Here is a 17903-nt window from a genome sequence, read left to right on the forward strand (position 1 = left end):
ATATGGGGGAGAGTTAAAATGTTTTCAATAAAAAATGAAGGAGTCCGTGATATATAGAGAGACAGTTTGTGAGTCTTTGAATTGGAGTTGCAGTTTTCAACTAAAATTACCATTGCTATGATCTCTTCTTTTCCAATACGAGTATAAACATCAACGATTAAACCTACACATGTAACATTGTTGTTGTTAGCTTCAGCTCCACAGGAGACAATATTGGGAAGAATAAATATTAGACCAGAAAGAGCAACCAAAAGTTTTGAGTTGGGAAGGCATTGGGAAATCTAAGATTTGTGAGGCTTTAGTGGTACTGCAGACAACATTATAATGTATGCAACATCTCATAGAGATTCTATGAAGCCTGTCTTTGCAATCCAATAACAAAGAGATGATTAAGAAGGATTGGACATCTTTCATAACTGGAGTTTGGTGGGAATGTGATGCAGAACAGACAGCACATGCCTTCCTGGAGTAGCAGAGGCGTAGGAAGTCACAACACAAGAACAAAGGGAGGTGCTAGTAGAAACCATCGGGGTGACAATGTCAGAATTGCATAAACTTTGGCAGGTTAAAGGGAAAAGGTGTTCTGAACCAAATTCACGTTACCATGATTGTCGCCAAAATTTAGACGGATTCCTTCATTAAGGCCCGAAAACAGTGTTTTTACTATTTATAGTAATATTTGTTTTTCCTTAATAACTTTTAGTTTAAAAGTCAGAATAAGGTCCCGTCTATTTTGGGATGACCCTTAATGTTAGTAGTTTATGATTCTGCATTTAACTCAATTTTGCCATTTTTGGTAAAATTCAGTATTTTTGTTACCTAATCGTGTAATTAGTGCGAATTAGGGTTTTAGATGTTTTTCTCAATATTTATATGTTTTGTAGCCATCAAAGGCAAATTAGACTATTATCAATAAACACAGACGTTTTGTCAAATTTTCTTATGGTAGATTCCAATTATATTCTCCTTGTGGATTCAGGGAAACCCCTCGTGGATTCGAGGTTTTCTACTAGAAACTAACAATTTAGTTTCTATTCCATCAAGAGAGCATCGTGTGTGCTTCTCTTCAAGCTTCCGTGACATTAGTTGGTATCAGAGGCTTGACTTACCCTGGTCTGATGGCTAACCGGCGAGATAGTGACCGCCACAACAATGATGGTGATGACGGCGTCAATGACCCAATCCTCACTAGGGTTGAGTTCCTTGATTTTTGTGATGAAAATCAACAGTTTCATGATTCAACCCAACAGATTCTGGACTAGATTCAAGAAGAGCTTGCCACCTTGCTTAACTGAAACCATTATCGTGATGATGAAGAACGATGTGATAACTGAGTACGTGGCCTTCCCTATCATGGTCCAAATCGAAATAGGCAGCAAGACTACAACGAAGAGAATAGTGAGGACGAGGAGTATGCAGAGAGAGTCTTTGGGAATTAGCGTGGTCCTGCGAGGGATAATGGTCAAGATTATCAAGAGCAGAGGGACACTCGGATGAAAGTAGAGTTACCATCCTTTAATGGTAATGCCTCCATTGAAGAGTATCTGGATTGGGTCAGTGAGGTGGAAAAGGTTTTCTATTATATGGGTATTGCAGATGACAAACAGGTGTGTTTGGTGACCTACAAATTGAAGGGAGGAGCATCTTCCTGGTGGGATTGTGTTCAATTAAACCGTACCCGTGAACGAAAGCTTAAAATACGATCATGGAGGAGAATGAAAAGATTAATGGCCGATCGGTTCTTACCACCAGATTACCAGCAAGAGTTGTTTAGATAGTACTAGGATTGTAGGCAGGGTACTCAGACAGTTAACAAGTACATGGAGGAGTTTGACAGGCTAGCGAATTGCAATGATTTGGAGGAAATTGAAGATCAATGGATATCCAGATTTGTACATGGGTTGCGAGTTTCCATTCGAGGTTAGGCATCCTTACAAACCCTATATACTTTAAATGAGGCTGTAACCCTATCCAAGAAAATAGAATATCAACATCTCAAGGCAGGTTAGAAGTTTTCCAACTGTAGTTTGGAGTCCTCCAGTTCCATTGTCAACAAAAGTAAACAACCCATGTTTATGCCACGATCACAACCCATGGTTAGGGAGAATGGTGGTGTCAACAAATCCACAGTGGTAATAGCAAGTTTCGCAGCCCAGTCGATAGCGAATGCCAACCCTTATGCTAGGCCAATTGGGAATAAGCGCTACAGGTACGGAGAACCAAGACATTGATTTAGTACTTGCCCTAAGCAAGCTACAGTGAATCTGGTAGTGGCAGAAGAGGGTGAGGCAGAAGGTGAACAGGAGGATGAAGAGATGTATAATGATGCTGATCCATATGCCTATGATCCCAATGAGGTCCAAGAGGACGAGGAAGGCATGCCATTAGGGAGGTCTTTGGTGATTCAGAGGTTGTGCTAACACCGAGGGTGGAATACAGTGATTAGCAGAATGAGATCTGCCGAGCATGATGCACCATCAGTAAGAAGGTCTGTGATTTGATCATTGATAGTAGCAGTGTAGAGAACATTGCGTCAAAAAGTTTGGTTATCAAGCTGGGATTGAAAATAGAAAAGCATCCCTTTTTGTACAAGATAGGTTGGATCAAGAAAGGTACGGAAACTCTTGTTACTCAACAATGTCATGTTACTTTTTCTATGGGTAAATGTTATGTAGATGAAGTAGTTTGTGATGTTGTTGAAATGGATGTATGTCATTTAGACCTTGGCAATATAATGTAGATGCTACTCATAGGTGTAAGGATAATGTGTATGTGTTTTTTAAGAATGGCAGAAAAATTGTCCTTGGTCCTATTAAAAAAGGCAGTGTACCCAAAGCTTCTAAAGTAGAGGGGAAGCCATCACTTCTCATAGTAACCAATGAGGATTAGTTTGACAGGGAGTGTAAGGAGTTGAAATAGGTATATGCTGTAGTGGTGATAGATGGCAAGCCAAAGAAGGTTACTGAGATACCTGAGGCAATTCAACCATTGATCAAGGAGTTTGAAAAGTTTTTTCCAGAAGAGCTGCCTACGAGTTTACCACCAATGTACAACATCCAGCATTGCATTGATTTAGCTACTAGGGCTAGTCTACCAAATCTACCACATTACAAAATGAATCCTCAAGAGGGTTAGATTTTATAGGGGCAGGTGGATGAGCTTTTAAGCAAGGGGAAGATTAGGGAGAGTATGAGTCCATGTACAGTACCAGCATTGTTAACATTGAAGAAGGATGGGAGTTGGTGTATGTGTGTGGATAGTCGAGCCATCAACAGGATCACAGTCAGGTATCGATTTCCTATTCCATGACTAGATGACATGTTTGATATGCTGAGTGGGTCCAACTGTTACACCAAGTTGGATCTGAAGAGTGGATATCACTAGATTCGTATCTGACCTGGAGATGAGTGGGAGATAGCTCAGGAGGGGTTGTATGAGTGGATGGTGATGCCTTTTGGATTGTCCAATGCTCCCAACACTTTCATGAGGCTTATGAATCAAGTATTGAAACCATTTATTGGAAAGTTTGTGGTAGTTTATTTTAACGATATCTTGATTTACAATGAGTTGTATATCAACTTGAAGAAATGCAACTTTTTAATTGATAAGTTACTATTCTTAGGAGATGTGGTTAGTGTGAATAGGATTCATATTGTTGAGGACAAGGTCTGTGCAGTCAAAGAATGGTCAACCCTAAAAACAGTGAGTGATGTGCAAAGCTTCCATGGGCTAGCAACCTTCTATCGGAGGTTTGTTTAAGATTTTAGTAGCATAGTAGCCCCTATTACTGAGTGTCTAAAGAAGGGGAGGTTCTTATGGGGAAAGGAGGCAGAACAGAGTTTTGCCTTGATCAAGGAGAAGTTGAGCACAACCTCGGTTTTAGCATTACCTAACTTTGATAAGGTATTTCAGGTGGAGTGTGATGCATCTGTGGTCGGTGTAGGCGTTGTTCTTTCACAAGACAACAAACCAGTAGCATTCTTCAGTGAGAAAGTTTGTGAAGCTCAAAGTAAATGGTCAACCTATGAGCTGGTGTTCTTTGTTGTAGTACGAACTCTTGAGCATTGGGAGCACTACCTAATTCAGAGGGAGTTTGTATTATATACAGATCATCAGGCATTGAAGCATATCAACAGTCAGGTTAGCATTAACAGTATACATGCTCGGTGGGTAGCTTATATACAGCGCTTCCATTTCACATTGAAGCACAAGCCTAGTGTCACTAATAAGGTGGCTGATATGCTCAGTAGGCGAGCATCTTTGTTGACCACCCTACATATTGAAGTTGTAGGGTTTGATTGCCTCAAGGAGCTGTACAAAAATGATGAGGATTTTGGTGATATTTGGGGTAAGTGTTAACAAACTCATATTGCTGTCAATAGTATGTACATTCAGAATGGTTTCCTTTTTCAGGGTAATCAATTATGCATCCCTAAAAGTTCATTGAGAGAGCAGATCATTAGGGAGTGGCATGATGGAGGTTTTGGTGGACATATGGGCAGAGATAAGACTATAGCATTGATGGAGGAGAGGTATTATTGGCCACAACTCAAGAAGGATGTTGGCAATCATGTGAGGAAGTGTCCAATCTACCAAACTGCTAAGGGTCAATCTCAGAATACTAGTTTATACATGCCTTTGCTAGTTCCACAAGCACCATGGGAGTCTATGGACTTTATACTAGGTCTTCCTCGAATCCAGTGAGGTATGAATTCTGTTTTTGTTGTGGTTGACAGGTACCAAAAAATGTCTCATTTCATAGCATATAAGAAGACTTCAGATATTACTTAACTAGCCAATTTGTTCTTTAAAGAAGTTGTGCATTTGCATGGAGTGCCAAAGTCCATCACCTCTGATTGAGAGAGCAAGTTCATTAGTCACTTCTGGCGGACTTTGTGGAAGCGTCTTGACATTTTATTGAATTACAGTAGCATCAGTCATCCTCAGACTGATGGCCAGACAGAAGTGGTTAATCACATTCTGGGGAATCTGATTAGTGTATCTCAGGCGAGAAGCCTGAGTAGTGGGATCTTACATTGTCCTAGGCAAAGTTTGCTTACAACAGCTCAGTTAGCAGAGGCATTGGTAAGTCTCCATTTGCCGTCGTCTACTGTGTGCCCCCAAAACACACTTTGGACTTGGTACCTTTACCTAAGCTTCCAGGAGTGAGTCAAGCAGCAGAGAATATGGTTGACCATATTCAGGCATGCAAGAGGAGGTGAGGCAGAAACTTGAAGCTACAAATGCCAAGTACAAGGAAGCTGCTGATAAGAAGAGGCGTGAGAAGATCTTCAATGTTGGGGATTTAGTGCTGGTCTATCTTAGAAAGGAGAGATTTCCTGTTAGTACCTACAACAAATTGAAGAACAAGAAGTATGGTCTATTTCAGATTACTTAGAAGATCAGCAACAATGCTTATGTGGTTGCTCTTCCTCTAGACATAAGCATTTCTTCTGCCTTTAATGTTGCTGACTTATATGATTATCATCCTCCTGATGAACCAGTTAGTGGGAACTCGAGGTTGAGTTCATTTCAAATGGGGGAGACTGATTTAGAACAGACAGTACATGCCTTCTTGCAATAGCAGGGGCATAGGAAGTCACAACACAAGATCAAAGAGGGGTGCTAGTAGAAGCCATCAGGGTGACAATGTTAGAATTGCATGAAATTTGGCAGGTTGAAGGGAAACTGTGTTTTGATCCAGATTCATGACAACTGCCATGAATGTCGCCAAAATTTAGGTGAATTCATTCATTAAGGCCCCGAAAACAGTGCTTTTACCATTTATAGTAATATTTGTTTTTCCTTAATAACCTTTAGTTTAAAAATCAGAACAAGGTTCTATTTGTTTTGGGACGACCCTTAAGGTCAGTAGTTTATGATTCTGCATTTAACTCAATTTTGCCATTTTTGGTAAAATTCGGTATTTTTCTCACCTAATCGCGTAATTAGTGCGAATTAGGGTTTTAGACGTTTTTCTTAGTATTTATATGTTTTGTAGCCGTCAGAGACAAATCAGACTATTATCAATAAACACAGACATTTTGTCAAATTTTCTTTTGGTGGATTCCAGTTTTATTTTCCTTGTGGATTTAGGGAAACCCCTTATGGATTCAAGGTTTACTACCAGAAACTAATAGTTTAGTTTTTGTTCCATCAAAAGAGCATCGTGTGTGCTTCTCTTCAAGCTTCTGCGACATCAAAATGGAAAGGGAAAATGTTTTTTTTCCTTCCCATCAAGAAAACTATTTTATTATTTAATAGAGAAGATCATGATCTTCACTTGGTGTGCAGAATATCTGCTTGACCCGCCACTAGGGGATCATGATCTTCAGTAGCATTAGGTAATATTCCTTATTTTGCAATTTGTCTATATGCATTTACATTCACATACATACAGACATTTAATATATATACATATGTGGAAAAGTGATAAGTAGTAAGCTAGATATATATATAGCTCTTTAGTTTAAATCTTCATTTAAATCAAATACATAAATTCCATGCCAGGAAAATTAATTAGAATTAATTTTTCCTTAAAGTTAATTAACAAACACTTATCATTTCATAGGAGCTTCCAAAGAATTATCATGATTCACATGCATGCTCCACTGTGAACTTCAAGTCGTTTTCTTAGAAAATGTATTGGGTCTTCTTTGCACTTTTGTGTAGATTCTGGATGAAGCATATGCAATTCTTTCATACAATCTAATTATACTAGGTTTATGATTAGTCTGGAAAAGTCGTTAGTAGCTGCACCATTTGATAAGGAAGAAAAAAATAAAGATGGTACTAATGCCGTTAATGTTTTTTGTTCATATAGTTTGTTTTAAACCTCACTGGTATCATTCTCATTTCAAACTGAGTCTCATGTCTATAATTTAGACAGAGCTTAGGCTCATGAGTCACAACTACTTTAATTTAATGTGCCAAATTTTGAAGATTTTATCAGCGTATATTCCTTACGTTTGCTTCATACTATGTATTGGAAGGTACGTCTTATTTATTACTACCATGTTCAGATTTTAACTTCACAGTTAGCAATACAGTACCAGCATTTTCACAACCACAACAAATTTTAACATACATATATTGAAAAGAGAAAGCGATACTCATAGGTGACTTGATCTATCACCTTTGGAGTACCTAAGCAACTAGATAGGAAGCTTGCATGGCAAGGCCACAAAGACCTTCTGGAGCTCCACTATCTCTCTGAATCCTCATATAGCCATTCTCACCCCAATTGGTGCCCCATGAATTCTTAATTAACCAGTACTTGGTACCATACTTACTCGTTCCATACCCAATTACGAGAACACCATGATTTAAATCGGTCCCACGTTGTCCTGTGAAAACTCCGCTGGAATAGAACTGAAAGTCATAACAAGTGTTGAGGGAAATAGAAACTGGTTGGCTGGCCACTGCTTGAAGTAATGCCAACTCATCATTGGAAGGTAAGTCTTCAAATGCACTTACCGAAGCTGCATTAATAGATATCTTTGCTTGGTCACAAGTTCCATCCATAGCCTCATATGGGTAACTTTCTTCACTGGCTAGTCCTTGGTTCTGTATTATATATGAAAAGGCATAATCCACAGCACCACCATTGCAGCCTCTATTTCCTTCCACGGCACAGTCCACTAGTTTTGATTTGGTAGATTGCCTCAACTGCTGCCACTGCTGAAAAGGCCCAACAACATCCTGAATAGGAATCAACCATAACAGATGTTAGGACATATGTGTTTCACATGTTAAGAACATATGTCATGACTTTTTGTAATTGACTTATCCTTTGACAAAACGCACTTTACTTGTATTTGGGTAGATTTAGGATGTGTTTAAATACTTCAAGAAACTATGTTTCAAGATCAAGTGTTGAAACCTTCAAGTTCGTCCAAGAAAACAAGTTGATAGTGCAAATTCATTAAAGCTCGACAGCTGTATCTATCGAGCTTAAGAAAGTTGTTCAACGTTTGGTGTGCTCGATAGCTGCTCAACAGCTGCTCGACACCTCCTATCTATCGAGGTTTAAGATTTTCATAATTCAAATCTGACTTTTTTGGGATCCGTGAATATGTATTTGGGCCTTCTTTTTTCCTAACCTTAGACATATAAAAGGATTGTTTTAAGGGCCGTTAAATAGTTCACAAGTTGCACAAATTTTGAGCAAACTCTGTTCAAGCAAATTGTGACCGGAGATGAAGTTCTTGCCCTAGTTCATCTCTTTCTCTTGAAGAAGTTGCTGTGTATGTGCACCATAGGGTTTTGTAACCAAGCATCTTCTTGATCTTCATCGTATGGATGAACTGAAGAACTTTGCAACCAACAACCTTCTTAGTTGGTGATTGAAGTCGCGTACTGGGATTCGCGCAATTGGTTAGTCACATACTTGGGAGTCGTGCATCTGAAAGGGGAACTGTCACTACAGAACAAGTCCAATTGGGTATTGGGGTAAGGGTTCAACTGTAGGTTGGTAAGGTATTTAGGATTCCTTTACTTGTAACCGCTTGTTGTAATAATAGTGGAGTTTCGGGAATGGTGACCTGAAAATCACCCGGTGGGGTTTTTGCCGTTAGGTTTTCCCCATTCGTAAACAAATCACTGTGTTATTTATTTTCCCCTGCGTTATTAGTTTATTGGTGATTTGTTTGTGCTACCACACGTTTGCATGATAAATTGATTAATTAATAACTTGGCTAATTAATTAATTAATTTCTATCACAAAGGGTCATTCAGTTTGTGGCCTATCAACAAAAATATTGTTAAGAAAAAAAAATTAATGTAGCAAATTATGCAAAAGTTGTTTGAGTTTTGGACAATGATATTCTCTTAGCACAGTTTGGGCCTTGGGTCTTAACAGGGGTAACAACTCCTTTCTCTCTCCAATCTGTAGTCATAGGAATTTCTGTTAGGTTTCAATATCTGAAATTTCTTTTAGAAGAACTTGGCAGGGTTGAAAACTTGTATCCAGTATGAGTGGCAACAAATTCTTCATTTGTTAAGTCTGCAAATTCATTGACACTTAACTTGTAAGTGCGATTCCCTTGGTTATTGACTTTGTCCATATATTCTACATTGTCCTTGAATATCTTGAAACGCATTTTCTTATCAACATCGTCTACGTCCATGTTGAGCCATCCATTGTTCATGTCTCTCAACCACTGTTTTAAAAACCGGACCGGACCGGCCGGTCCGACCGGTTCAACCGGGAACCGGAGGCCAATCCGGTCCGGTTAAAAGGTCAAAAACCGGTCAATAACCGGAAAACCGGCCAAAAACCGGTCAAAAACCGGGGTTGAACCGGAATTTAAAAAAAAAACGGTTCTTTGACCGGTTCGGTTTTTAAAACCATGCTCTCAACAATGGAATCTTCAAGTAATGTGCGAGATAAGGATTGAGAAATCCAAGTCCCTAAAACCAACAACATGACAGTGATAAGTTTTTTTCCAAGTGGTAAAGCCATGTTTTTTTACATACCAAAGAAAGGTCTTCCGCAATGGCTTTTTGTTATGTGCCAAATTGTTTGTTGGTTGCTTGGAAGAAACTAAGGGCTATATATATATATATATATATATAGGAACTTCTTGTGCGAGAGATTTGAGGGATTGGATTTCGATCCTCTCCATTTCCAAGTGTCTATTTAATAGTTATGATTAATAGTGAAATAAATAAGTGATTCAGATTTTTCCAACTCATTTAAATTTATTTGAGATTTATGAAAGTTCAAATATGTGTATAAACACCCTTGAACGTTTAGACCCTCAATTTATAAATTAACCAATTCAAGCATTATGTCAAACAACTAGTGTGCGGAAAATGAACATAAGCTATAATATAGAATTAGATAAACTATCTAAGCCAAATTAAAATCACAACCCACAACAGATAATAAAAGGCAAAGATAAAAGGGAAGGAAGATGCAAACACAAAGACAACACGTGATGTGTTATCGAAGAGGAAACCGAAGCCCTCGGCGTAAAACCTCTCCGCCGCCCTCCAAGCGGTAAACAATCCACTAGAAAATGTAGTTGGGATACATGGACAGCAATAGACCCTCCAAGCCTAATCTACCCAGTGCATCTAAGCCCTCCAAGCTTCTTGCTCCAACGAGGTTGCGCCGAACCTTTTTCTTTTCTAACTTCCCGGATTCCGCTACTAGACCATAGCATCAACCAATGTAGATTGGTTCATTCCTGTAAGGTTGAATTTATTCAACCATCTAATTGGCTTTATTCCATGCCAAATTTTCTTGTAATTCAGCAATTAGTAACCCTGTATTTAGGTGGGTTTGATGTAAGGGTAGTGAGTGAGTTAGAGTGAAGATTGCTCAACAGTGTGCAAGAAAACAGAGACTCGCGGCTTGGCCTCACGGGTGACTCGCGGCTGCAAGCTGCCAGACGCAGCACACGTGCCAAGCATGCTGGAAGGTGAACAGTCATGCAAGCTGGAGCATTACAGGACAAAATATGACAACTGGCCATACGATTATCTCACGACTTAGTAAAGCCGCGAGGTCAAGCCGCGAGCCACCCCTGTTTTGTAAAACCTGACGTTTCACATTCCTCTACCACTCCAGTATAAATACCCCTTTTACCCACGATTGTAAGAGAGTTTCCAGAGAGAATTTTGAGAGAGAAACCCTAAAGAAAAACAAGATTGATTCACCCACAATCTATACATTAGAGTCTCTTCAAATTCCTCAACTCTCTTCCTCTCCATTGTCAAATCCTTGAGAGGCATTATACCAAACCTGGTTCTCACCATCATCATCACTATGAGACAGCTGTTTGGATTTCTGGGAAGTAGTTAGGAAGGAACCAATCTTTATTGGTTGATGCTACGGTCTAGTAGCGGAATCCGGGAAGCTAGAAAAGAAAAAGGTTCGGCGCAACCTCGTTGGAGCAAGAAGCTTGGAGGGCTTAGGTGCACTGGGTAGATTAGGCTTGGAGGGTCTATTGCTGTCCATGTATCCCAACTATATTTTCTAGTGGATTGTTTACCGCTTAGAGGGCGGCGGAGAGGTTTTACGCCGAGGGCTTCGGTTTCCTCTTCGATAACACATCGCGTGTTGTCTTTGTGTTTGCATCTTCCTTTCTCTCTATCTTTGCCTATTTATTATCTGCTGTGGATTGTGTTTTAATTTGGCTTAGATAATTTTTACCAATTTCATATTATAGCTTATGTTAAGTTTCCGCACACTTGTTGTTTGACATAATGCTTGAATTGGTTAAGTTGTAATTTGGGGGTCTAAACGTTCAAAGGTGTTTATACACGTTTTTGAACTTTCAATTGGTATCAGAGCGGGTACACTTGTTGTGGTTTTATTACCTAAGTGTGATCCTAGACCCCTGTGTTGTGGTAGTTGTTATGGAAAATACCATGCTGAATTGTAGCTTAAGTATTTGTGAAAATGACTCTATGCATATGTCTGAAGGGTGTTTTACTAATGATCTCGTAGAGTTGTTAAAAACTAAGAAACATGCTAGAGTATTTGTTCACATGCTGGAATATCTCGAAAATCAGAATCATGTCTTACACAGTAGCATATCTGAATCTAAATCATTGATTAAGAAATATAAAAGAAAGAATAGAATGTTGTGTGAGATGATTGAGAGTCTGAAAATGAAAAGTCAATCTGAAAGAAGCATGAAAACTGATGATGAGTTTGTGTTTGAAGGTCAAGAATGTTTGTCACATGTGAACCTATTTGTGCATACCTCATTGAAGGTGTTTAATGCATGTTTGTGGTATCTTAACAGTGGGTGTTCTCGCCATATGACAGGGGATAAGTCACTGTTTAAGACACTCAAAGAAAAGGTTGGTGACTATGTGACCTTTGGTGATGGAAGTCATGCTCAAGTCCTAGGCAAAGGAACCATTGAGATACCTGGTTTACCGCTGTTGAAAGATGTGCTGTACATAAAAGGGCTAAAGGCAAATATGCTGAGCATCACTCAAATTTTTGATGATGATTTCCTGGTACAATTCTCTAAGAAGGGATGCTTGATCATCAATGAAGAGGGGATTCAGGTTTTGGAGGGAAATCGAACTACAGATAACTGTTATGGAATAGTTCCCACGGCACCCATATCGTGTAGAAGTGCTCGTGTGGATATGTTGGAGCTGTGGTATCACAGATTTGGGCATGCCAACTTCAAACAAGTAGCAAAAGTGTCCAAACTTGAAGCAGTTGAGGGACTTCCTAAGTTTGGAAAGGTGAAGAAGACCGTTTGTGGTGCATGTCAAATGGGGAAGCAAACTAAGGCAAGTCATCACAAGGTGAATGTGATTGCCACTTCTCGGTGTTTGGAGTTACTTCATGTTGATCTAATGGGGCCTACCAGAACTGAAAGCCTATGAGGGAAGAGATACATTATGGTCATTGTGGATGACTACTCAAGATACACTTGGGTTGAATTCCTTAGAGAAAAATCAGAAGCATGTGAGAGGTTGGAGATTCTGTGCAAGAAACTACAAAACGAAAAAGGAGTCCCTATTGCCAAAATCAGAAGTGATCATGGGAGGGAATTTGAGAATGCAAGATTCGAGTCCTTCTGTGAGAAGAATGGAATCAAAAGAGAATTTTCAGCCCCCAAAACCCCACAACAAAATGGAGTGGTAGAGAGAAAAAATCGTGTGATTCAGGAGATGGCAAGAGTCATGTTGCTTAACAAACAAATACCTCAAGAATACACCAAAAACCACAGTGTATGTATCTCAAGCCCATAAAAACACTAAATACCCAAAACATAACATAAACACATATAAACAATGTCTGATTATGACATCTCCCCGTCAACACATTACTCCCCCTTAAGAGTTGCTTTTCTGCTTCTCATCAACAAACATAATATCTCCCCCTTTTTGACCGGAATGGCCAAAGGGTCACTGTCCATGCTGGGTGGTGAAGCTGTCAAGTTTTACAGACAAAATATCAATCTGGTCCTGCATGGCTCTCATCCTCTCAGAGTGCCGGTCTGGACCCCTCTGATTCCATCAAGTCGTTCCAGAATGACTTGAAAAGCATCTGGAGGTGAATCTGAAGGAGTTGATGCTCTAGTTCTTTTGCCACTCCTCCTGGGTGTTGAGGTTGATGCATGCCCTGCTGCCTTTGCCTCAGTCTCCATTGGGATACCCTCTCCATTATCACCTTCATCTTCTTCACCTAGAAGCCGAACACTTATCCTTTTGAAGGTTAGCTTGTTAATTGCAGAGGGTGTGGGCATGGGATTGATGTCTCGAGGGATTGGAACACCCTTCTTTCTAAAGATCCTCATCAGCAAACTAGGAAAGATCAGTTTTGGCCTAGAAGTGGTTCTAGTCTCATCGACAATAGTGTCATATATGTGGGAACTGATGTCAATGAATGTCTTTTCTTTGAGATCCATCAGAAAAATTGCCCTAGCACAGTTGATTGTAGTCAACTTCCTTATGGGATATAGGTTAAACATCATGATTATAGTTAGACACCTCATGTCCATTGGAAAAGCTGTGGTATTCAGACATTTCCCTTCTCTCTGTCCACCTATCCTCTGTTGAAAAGTTTCAATAGACACAATCCTATCTTTGTAATTGACAAAATCCTGATCTTCTAATCCTTCAAGACCTAGCACATCATCAATGTCATGTGCATCTAGAGTGAACTCTTTACCTCTAACCCAGCAGCTTAGATCATCCTCCCTTATCACAGCATTTGAATAAAACTCCCTAATCAGGGGTTCACACACTACAGGGAGATCACTCAGAAGCTTTTCCCATCCTCTCCCTTCAAAACAGTTGGGGATAAAGGTGTTACTTAAATCCTCCAAATCTACAAATCTTTCTTGAATAATTCCTACTTTCAATAAGAAGTCCTTGTATCTCTCAAAGTGAGAAACAAACCTGAACAAATTAGGGTCCATTTTCATTCTCTTATCTGCCTTCTTTGCAGGTGTTTTCTTCTTTGGGGATGAAGGTGCCATCTGTGAGCAATCAGAAAAAGACACAACAACATAGAACAATACATGTGTAGAACTAATCAGTACCATGTAATTAACAAAGAAATTGCAGCCACACAGATGAACTTAAACACTTAAACATTATGCTACATAAATCAACCACACGGATGAACAAGCCTAAAAGAGGATACATAAGATCAATAGTTAAAATGCAGGGTAGCATTAAAGCAGCAGAGATAGAAAACATCCTAAAGACAGATATATGTCAATGAGACATACATTATGATGAGAATGACATGACTTAGAGAACAAAAGACAAATTCACACAATAGAGGAATAGGCACATTCAGCACAGTAAACCACACATTCAAAATAGGAACATTATGAAACAACATAACAACATAAGTGTAAGGTTGAATTTAATTAACCATGTGTTGGCTTTATTCCGTGACAAATTTGCTTGTAATACAGCACTTAGAAACCCTGTATTTAGGTGAGAATCATGTAAGGGTAGTGTGTGAGAGAGTGTGAAGAAATGCTCAAAACTGTGCAGTGAAGTAGGGACTCGCGGCTGGATCTCGCGGGAGGCTCGCGGCTGGATCTCGCGGGAGGCTCGCGGCTTACAAGCCACCAAAAGTTGCACACGTGCAGAGCATGCAGAGGAGCTGAACAGTCATGCTAGCTAGAGCACTACAGGACAAAAATCCAGACTGGCCACTCAGTTAGCTCGCGGCTTGAACTCGCGACTCAGTCAAGTCGCGAGGTCAAGTCGCCAGCCAGCCCTGTTTTGGAAAAATTGACTCTTTGTATTCCATTCTCACACCAGTATAAATACCCTTCATTCCCACAAAATATGTGTGGCCATTCAGAAAGAAAAACCCTAAGAGAGGTTTCTTAAAAACACCCACCCAATTAGAGAGAGCTACTCATTCTTAGAGAGAAACCTCTGTAGTCTCTTCTCATTCCTTCTCTCATTGTCATACCTATTGAGAGGAGATTTCTATCCAAACACTACCCACACCCATTTAGAGTGTTGAGTGTTTTTGGAGCTTTGGGAAGTATTGGAAGATGCCAAGGATGGCGGATGCTATGGATTATAGCGGAATCCGGTAAGTTAGAAAAGAAAAAGGTTCGGCGCAACCTCGTTGGAGCAAAAAGTTTGGAGGGCTTAGGTACATTGGGTAGATTAGGCTTGGAGGGTCTATTGCTGTTCATGTATCCCAACTACATTTTCTAGTGGATTATTGACCGCTTGGAGGGCGGCGGAGAGGTTTTACGCCGAGGGCTTCGGTTTCCTCTTCGATAACACATCGTGTGTTGTCCTTGTGTTTGCATCTCTCTTCCCTTTATCTTTGCCTTTTATTTTCTGCTGTAGATGTGATTTATAATTGGCTTAGATTGATTTCCAATTCTGTTTATAACTTATGTTCATTTTTCGCACACTTGTTGTTTGTCATAAAGCTTGAATTGGTTATTCTGTATTTGGGGGTCTAAACGTTCAAGGGTGTTTTTACACATATTTGAACTTTCAATTGGTATCAGAGCAGGTACACTTGTTTTGGTTTTATTACCTAAGTGTGATCCTTGACCCCTTGTGTGTTTTGCCATGGATAATTCTTTGTATGCTTCTATGGATATTGTTGATTGTAACATGCCATGTGTTTGTGAAAATGCCTCTATGAGTGTTAATCCTCATAATTGTGATTACATGTTACTTGAATCTATGGGTGTTGTTGACAAACTCTTGAAGAAAGGAGCTAAGAAGTTTCAAAAGAATTTGAGCAAGTTAATTTGTGAAAAGGATGATTTGATTGCTAAACTCAATGAATCCAACAAATTGGTTGAGAAATATAAGAATCTTGGTGAAATTTCTCTTGAAAAGCTGAAAGAGTTTGAATGTTTAAATAAGGACTTGGATGCTAAACTTGTTTTGTCTAACAAACTTGTTGATGATCTTAAATCTGAAAATGAATCTCTTAAGATGCATGCCAAGTGTTTGATTGCTAAACCTGTTGCTAAAATGGAAGAAAATATATGTTGCAATCATGTTGTGGTACCCGATTTTGTGCCTATTGTGTGTTCTCCCTCAAAGGACAAATCGGTGTACATTCCTCCACACAAAAGAAATCAAAAAGTGGAGAGAAAAGCTCTTAAGCCTAAGCCTCTGTTTAGGTCCCAATCTAGGGATTTGAGTGGATCTAAGTTTGTTCCTACTTGCCACCATTGCGGTGTGATCGGTCACATAAGACCCCAATGCCCCAAGTTAAAAAGAGAACAAACCTTTGTTGTTAGATCCCTTCCCAAAAGGCCTAATGGACCTAAATACATTGTTTGTCACCATTGTGGTGCCTTTGGTCATCTAAGACCTCATTGCTCTAAGTTTCAAGCTTTTAAGAGAATCAAAAGAAAAGAGAAACTTGAGCTTTTTGGAAGTTGTGCTTTGAAAGCTAAACCGGATTGGATGGAAAATGGTAAGTTGTTGAAGAAAGTGGTTAATGCTCTTACCTCCTTGTCTATGTGCATCTCCGGTTTTCATTCTTCCAACCCTCGTCTCACTTCCCATGAGACACTCATTCCAAACAATCATTCCGTTTGGATGAGGAAGGGTTCCTATGGTTGAGCTTGTGCTCTTTTTGGTCCTTGATCTAATTCTTTCAATCTTTGTAGGACCCTTCATGCATTAAATTTCATATCATCATGCATTTTGTGCATCTTGCATTTATTTGTATGCATTGATTTGTTCTTGATCTTACTTTTATGTTTCTACTTTGTGTGAGTAAAAAATCCAAAACCACATAAAAAGTGAAAAATTCAAAAAGTTTGATCGTATATGTTTGAGCACATATCTCATGTGAGTTTGGCCTTGTACCTTTGTACAAATGGCTTTGTGCATTTACGAGCTTAGCTTGTTATTTTTTCACTTATATCTTTGTGGGAAAAATCTTGACATCTTTGTGTGATTGTTGTAAATCGATCTTCAAGCTTGTCATGAATTATTAGTCAATAGTCATGTTGGTTTTGATACATACGTAGACTTGTGCTTATATCTCTTCCCACTCTTTTATTTTTATTGCTTAAAGAGCTCAATAAATGTAAATCTCAAAATGAAAAGAGATAATGAGCTGCAAAAGCCGTCGCACATACTAGTATTCGACTAGGAAAAAGGGAAAGCGACTTAAATGAAATTGTATGATGCCCAAAAAGCCAAAGGCTTGTTCATCAAATTGAAATATCACAAATTTCAAGCATCGATCTCAAAATGATCAAATGTTATGAATTGTAAAGAAGCCAAATGAAAAGCTTCATCATATGTAATCATTTTCTTGTGGGAGGTCATATATATTCATTTCTATAATTGAGATAGACCACTTGACTTAGCACTAGTTGTGTATGACTTGATTGAATTGATCATTGAAGCTTCACTCTAGACTAAGGACTATTCCACATTTGATACACACACACAACACACATGCCTAATGCTCAATGAATGTCTTATTCATTTGTTAGATTGTACTTGTCTAAATGTGATGTGTGTGTGCTCAATCATATATGGTTCAATCCAAAAAGATTTTTGATCATTTTATATGTTTTTGGAAGTGATTTTTATCACTCTTTGTGTTCATGTTTAGTGTTTACTTTGTTTTTCATTGTTTAACCATGTTCTGTATTGAAAAACAGGTGTCAGAGTTTTTTGCGGCTCAGCTGGCGACTCGCCAGTCACGAAACCCCAGTCACGAGTTCATCCAGAAGCTTTTGGCGACTCACGAAAATTTTAGCGACTGAAACTCGCGACTCGCGGCTTGCTTGCGACTCACTCGCGACTCGCGAAAATTTTCGCGATTGAACCTCGCGACTCGCCCAATCTCGAAACGCCCAGAAATAGCTTTTTAAAGGGCTTTTTTGTGGGAAACTTGTTTTAAACATCTCCCATCCTCTCTAAAACCCCTCTTTCAATATTTTTACATC

At 39.2% G+C, this 17903-nt stretch overlaps 1 pseudogene; it reads right to left on the reverse strand.

Annotated features, from left to right (window-relative positions):
* Positions 1-7146: 7146 nt before the first annotated feature.
* On the reverse strand, positions 7147-14027 carry LOC126728250 (senescence-specific cysteine protease SAG39-like; annotated as a pseudogene).
* Positions 14028-17903: the final 3876 nt, after the last annotated feature.

Source organism: Quercus robur, chromosome 5, assembly GCF_932294415.1.
Source record: "Quercus robur chromosome 5, dhQueRobu3.1, whole genome shotgun sequence".
Lineage (NCBI taxonomy): Eukaryota > Viridiplantae > Streptophyta > Magnoliopsida > Fagales > Fagaceae > Quercus > Quercus robur.